This window comes from Mauremys reevesii, linkage group 7 (assembly GCF_016161935.1).
Source record: "Mauremys reevesii isolate NIE-2019 linkage group 7, ASM1616193v1, whole genome shotgun sequence".
NCBI classification, from domain to species: Eukaryota; Metazoa; Chordata; order Testudines; family Geoemydidae; genus Mauremys; species Mauremys reevesii.
Window position 1 is genome coordinate 75376640 of NC_052629.1, and position 6137 is coordinate 75382776.

At 50.0% G+C, this 6137-nt stretch overlaps 1 protein-coding gene across 2 annotated transcripts in view; it reads right to left on the reverse strand.

The window, feature by feature from the left end:
- Positions 1-5654, reverse strand: part of DAG1 (dystroglycan 1) — a 140986-nt gene extending 135332 nt beyond the window's left edge. Inside the window, exon 1 of one of the 2 annotated variants that reach the window (XM_039480775.1) lies at positions 5539-5654. The gene's annotated coding sequence lies outside the window, so the exon portion shown is untranslated. The other variant, XM_039480774.1, reaches the window with a different exon arrangement.
- Between the last annotated feature and the right edge of the window lie 483 nt (positions 5655-6137).

The following is a 6137-nucleotide window of genomic DNA, read 5'->3' on the forward strand; positions in this document are numbered from 1 at the left end:
AAACTGCGGCGCCACAAAGCGCCAGTGTGGTCAAAGCCCCGCTGTACGTTATTCCCCACAGGTAGGTGGAGTACGGACAGCGCTGGGAGAGCTCTCTCCCAGCGCTGGCGCTTTGACTACACTTAGCGCTTCAAAGTAGTTATTAATGGTTTGCTATCAGACTGAGAGGATGTCCCTAGCGGGGTCCTGCAGGGGTTAGTCCTGGATCCAGTAATGTTCAATATTTTCACTAATACCTTGAATAATGGTCATAAAATTCATGCATTATACTAAACTGAGAAGGGTTGCAAACACTTTGGAGAACAGCATTAGACATCAAAATGACCTTGACAAATTAGAGAATTGGTCTGAAATCAACAAGATGAAATTAAATAAAGACAAGTGCAAAATTCTACACATAGGAAGGAAAAAAATCAAATGCTCAACTACAAAATGGGAAATAACTGGCTAGGTGGTAGTACTGCTGAAATGGATCTGATGGGGTCACAAATTAAATGAGTCAACAATATGATGTAGTTGCAACAAAAGCTGATATTTTGGGGTGTATTAACAGCAATATCATGTAAGATGCTGGAGGTAATTGCCCCATTCTACTTGGCAGTGGTGAGGCCTCAGCTGGAGTACTGTGTCCAATTCTGGATGCCATACTTTTAGAAAGATGTGAACAAACTGGAGAGAGTCCAGAGGAGAGAGAGAAAAAAAAGACAAAAGGTTTAAACACTTGACCTATGAGGAAAGGTTTAAAAAAACGGGCATGTTTAGTCTTAAGAAAAGGTTTAAGAAGGGGACCAGATAAGTCTTCAAATATGTTAAGGGTGTTACAAACAGGACAGAGATCAATTGTTCTCCAGTTCCACTGACAGTAGGACAAGAAGTAATGGGCTTAATCTGCAATGAAAGCAGGCCATTTCTTGGGCCAATTAAGTGACAACATTTAAAAAAATTCCATACAAAATCTATACTACAAAATTTAGAGCAGAAATGCTGATGTATCAGCCCACTGGCACATGTTTTTCCAGCTCAACAGTGAGTCCAATGCTGTTACCAAGAATTTATTACAAACATTTATATACTGATTATCGGAGAGATGTGCATTTTTCAAACTGACATGCTCTCGCACAAAATTTTTCTCTAATGCAAGAGTAGTTCAGACACCCACAGGAATCTAAGGGCAAATTCCTGCATCAAGGAAAAAGTAAGATCCAAAACCCAGTAAGCTAGGCTTTGCTGATTATTTCTCTAAAGTAGTGGCATTCCAAACACTTCATCTTACTATCAGGCTTTTTTTTTTTTTTGGGGGGGGGGGGGGGACTGGCACACTACCCTATATTTAGGATAGGAGAGTGCAATGACGAGTATCAGGAAGAACGAATAAGTGGTTTAGGATGCTTGCAATAGAAGGAGCAGGAGACACTTTGCAAAGAAACCTACAGTTAGAGACTATTAAACTGAGGGCCCTGGAGGTGGGAAGGAATACATCAAACTAAAACTTTTTAAAAATAGCACTATAAACTAAAAATATAAACAAGAGCAGCAGCATGCCTGGGGCAAGAGGCACTGGAGGCCATATTACACAGGGGGCACCTGAGAAGAAGCAGGGCCTCCTGCCAGGAAGGGTTGAGGTGAACTAGGTAAGTGCTTGGTATTTACCATAGAAAAGGGGGTTTTGTCATGCTTTAAGGAGAGGAAATGTCTGTCAACACCAGTTCTCACCGCTACAAGTCAAGGACACTGTTCAGCCAGTATCTAGGGAGCACACTACTGTCCAGAGGTCACACACTTCCCAGTAGCAAAACTGGCTTCCTCCACATTCTTCCTCCCTGGACCACCAGCAAGGGGTCATTGGCAGCAAAGCTCAGGGTAATCACTACTCATTTACACAGAATTCTGCTATCTGCCTTAGGCCAATTCCAAAAGAGCAGTGCTATTCTGAAAAGCAACTACACAGAAATAGCACCTCCCTGACCCACAATTACCCCATGCACATACACCACCAGAGTCAGGTCTGCTGATTTGAAGGGTCTAGAGATTAGCTTTAGGGGCTACAGATTTAGACTTTGCTGACTAGGGATTAGTTTTATTGCTCTTTACTTCTGATGAGCCAGCACACCTAAAGAGAACATTGGAATCTATTCCTTCTTGTGCAACAGAATTGTTTACTAAGATCCAATCAGTTACATCTGTGCCAACCTAATGAAGACAAAGGGTCTAATACAGTCTGCAGAGCCTTGATTACTAGTCATGCACAACATGGAAAGAACCTGGCTTAATTCTCAGAGCCTTGGGGGAGGCGAGTTTGCAGGGTTGGCAGGGGGGAGTCTTTTCTTGTCCACTAAACCCTTTTTATTTCACACACACAAAACAATGACTTCTGTAGAGTCACTTTTCAGAATGGAAGTGCATTTTAAAGTTTGAGGCAAAGAGTCCAGAAGCAAATACAGTCTACAAGGAGTACTAGGATGTCTGGACCTGGCAAAAGTGGTAAGTGACTCAGGCAGGGTGATGCTAAGCACGATCAGGGCTTGGATCCGGCCCACGGGATTCCCTCCTTGGCACCACGGGCACTGCGCTGCTCTCAGAGGCGGCCGGCACCACTTTCTTGCAGCCCCCAGGGTGGGGGGGGCAGAAGGCTCCATGCGTTGCCCTTGCCTCCAGGCACTGCTCCGTCAGCTCCCATTGGCCAGGAACAGGGAACAGCGGCCAATGGGAGCTTCAGGGGAGGTATCTGGAGGCACAGCAAGGGCAGCACACACGGAGCCCTTCCCCCCCAGGGGCCACAACACTCCTGGAGCAGCAAGGCTTGGGGCCAGGGCAGGCATGCAGGGAGCTCGCCCTGGCCCCAGTGCACACCACTGCCACCCTGGAGCTGCTTTAGGTAAGCGACACCGGGCCGGAGCCCAACCCACCTGCCCCCTTGCCCCCCAATTCCCTGCCCTGAGCCCCTTCATACACCTGGCTCCCCTCCTGCACCCCAACCCCCTGCTGCACCCCATACCCCTGCCCTGAGCCCCCTCCTGCACCCCAAACTCCTTCCCTGAGCCCCCTCATACACCCCACACCCCTTCTCTGCCCCAATCCCTTGCCCTGAGCCCCTTCCTGCACACCGCATCCCCTCCCACACTCCACACTCCCTCCTGCACACAATTTCCCCACCCAGATGTGGCCCTCAGCCTAAAAAGTTTGCCCACCCCTGTGCTAGGCTAACAAAGCTCGCGGCAGGGCCATAAACATATCTCTGGACTGATCTATGAGGAGACCCCTGTGGAGTTCTGAAGGTTTTCTTGGAGAACTCGATTTGTGATGCGATCACCTGCACTGAACATGCCAACTGAAACACTACAGATTCAGTGGCTGAATCCCCACCGCAGCCATGGTCCATTTCCCCACTTAAGAACAAAACATAATGAAACTTGCACTTTCTTTGCTTTCTAAAAATCACTGTTATTAGGATTCACCCCAAAATGATCCAGATAATTCTTTCTTGGAGTAGCTGAGCAATAAGCCATGAAAGGATGTCTATTGGTGCTGGCCTCAGTTGTACTGTAAGACATAGTATTTGGCTTTCAGTCCTTTCAAGTCCCCAAGAACATCTGCTGCCACCACACACCCTACAGCAAATTATTATTAATACAATCTGTGGCTCAGCAACTGACAAGTAAAAACCTTCTTACAAACCAATTTTGGACAGGTTCATACAACAAAATCTTCCATGAAGAATAACCAGGAAGAGGGCAAGACCTACTTTGGGGCTGGAGGGCCAGGACTCCCTTCCTCCCTCAGTTTATAAACATCAAGAGAAGCCTTGTAACAAGGGATAGGGTAGGGGTGGGAAGCTTCTCCTCTCAGTTAGTAGCTCTCAGCTAGGCACCAGTGGGCATTGATGTACAAGCGTAACACCACTAACCAGAACATGGCATTGGACAATGTGTCCCCAGACAGAACTAAAGATGTCAACCCTTGAGAAAACTGCTAGGTTAGGAGCCAACCACCCTACTCACCTAGTTGCACTAGCAAAGCTCTACCATAATCAGGAGCAGACAGATTCTAACAGTATTTGTTAATGTGAACAGGACAATACGATTCTACAAACACGATGAGAAGAATTTATAGCTATTGTCCTTATAGAGAAACCTTGCCATATTCAAAACCAAACCAGAGAACAGTAAGCATGACGGACTGTGTACAGACTGTAGGGCCCGACACACTACAATCAGCCTTGGCAGAATTCAATTCTTATTTTTTTATAATTTTGATAATTAATGTTTATTTTTAAGATTTTTTTTCAAATTTTATTCATTTAAATGTTAAGTGTTTCAGGAAATTATGGTGGGATAGACAATTATTTAATGACAGGAGATGCTGAGATTCAAAAAGTTTTATAACAGTTACAACACAAATTGTTATCACGTGTCAGAACACAAAGCAAATATCCATAAAGAAAACTCTAATAAGTTCAAGCAGCATTTTTCTTAATTTGCCGATCTGTACATTTCACCTATTATTGAGGGAAATATTTTGGCATGCATGGTGAAATCAATGTTTGCAGACATACCAATAAAAAAACTAATCCTTCCAATTCTAACTACAACACACCACTAGAAGGACAAGGGGGTAACTACTTCACACAAGAGCATGATAACTTTTGTCACAAGAGCTGGAAGATGGGACTTCCAGCTCAATACCAAATAAGACCACCAACTATGTCTACCACGCCCATCTTCAGGGTATCCAAATGCAGAGGTGACCTCAGAGCCCAGTCACTCAAGCCAAATGCAGCCCAAGGCACTTCAATCTAAGTAGAAAGGGATGAGTTTTATGCCTGGACTCTAAAAGAGGGCATGTGCAGGGTAACTCAATGTGGGCTGCCCCCTAAGCGACAGGGGCATAAGATGGGAGACGATGGGAATGTAGGAGACACTTAGAACCCTAATCCTGCCTTAGACGAGACAGGATGTGCAGGAGTATCTGCTAGTAGCCAGGGAAGAGGGATAGAATCCCCCACCACCAACCCTGAGCCCTCCCGTTCAGGTGACTGCCCTCGCAGCAGTGTTAATTCCCCCCGCTACAAGGCACAGCGCTAACGATAACACCCCACTGCCGAGGGAGGCGGAGAGCATTATCCCCCGGCGTGTACGGCCCAACGCCCGCCCAGAGCCGAAACGGGGAAGAGTAACCCGCCCGCCCCCAGGGCGAGCACAGCCCCAGCCAGCTCCCCAGTGACCCCAGCCACACCCCACGAGACAGGGCGAGCACAGCCCCAGCTATCCCCCCCGGAGCCCGACACCCGCTCCCCGGGTGAGCACAGCCCCAGCCACCCCACCGGGCCCAGCCCTGCACTGCAGCTGCAGGCCCCGCCACAAATGCCCGAGCCACCTCCTCGCCTCAGGCCCGGCACGCGCGGAACCCTCACCAGAGCGGCAGGCGCTGAGGCAGCCCCGGCCGGACGCGGAGAAGGCCGCTCCCTGCCGGGGACCGGCCACCACCGGCACCAACCGAGCGCAAAGCACCGAGCGAGCGCGACCCCGCGCAAGCACGTACCTAGGGGAGGGGCGGCGCACGGAACCTAGCAACCGACAGTACGAGCGCGCCACATCCAATCACAGCGCAGCACTAGATCCAACCGCATCGCAGCCGAGCCGCGTCTGCCCGCCCGGCCCCCAACCGCCCAGCCCCACGACGAGATACGCCCCCGGCCCCGCCCAATGTGCGGCCCCGCCTCAATGGCCCCGCCCAACCCGCGGGAACCCGCCCCCGGCCCCACCCATCGCTCTACCCGACCGGGGTGACACGCCCACTGCCGGCCCCTCCCCCATCACAGCCACACTCCACGCCCACCTTCGCCTCCCTAACCCCCCCGTACCGAGGCCCGCCTGCCCCCCAGGAACACACCAAACCCGCCCCCCCCGCACTACCCCCAGACGGAAAACCCAGGCAGCACACTGACCCCTCCCCCCTGCGATATGATGGGTGATGGGGTCAGTACGGGGGAGGTGCCAGACCCCCCTGCAACGTGTGGGGCGATGTGATCAATGCGGTGGAGGGACCAGACACCCCCACGACGTGTGGGATAATGGGCTCACTGCGGGGAAGAGGCCAGACCCACCTGCAATGTGTGGGGTGAAGGGCTCAGTGTGCAG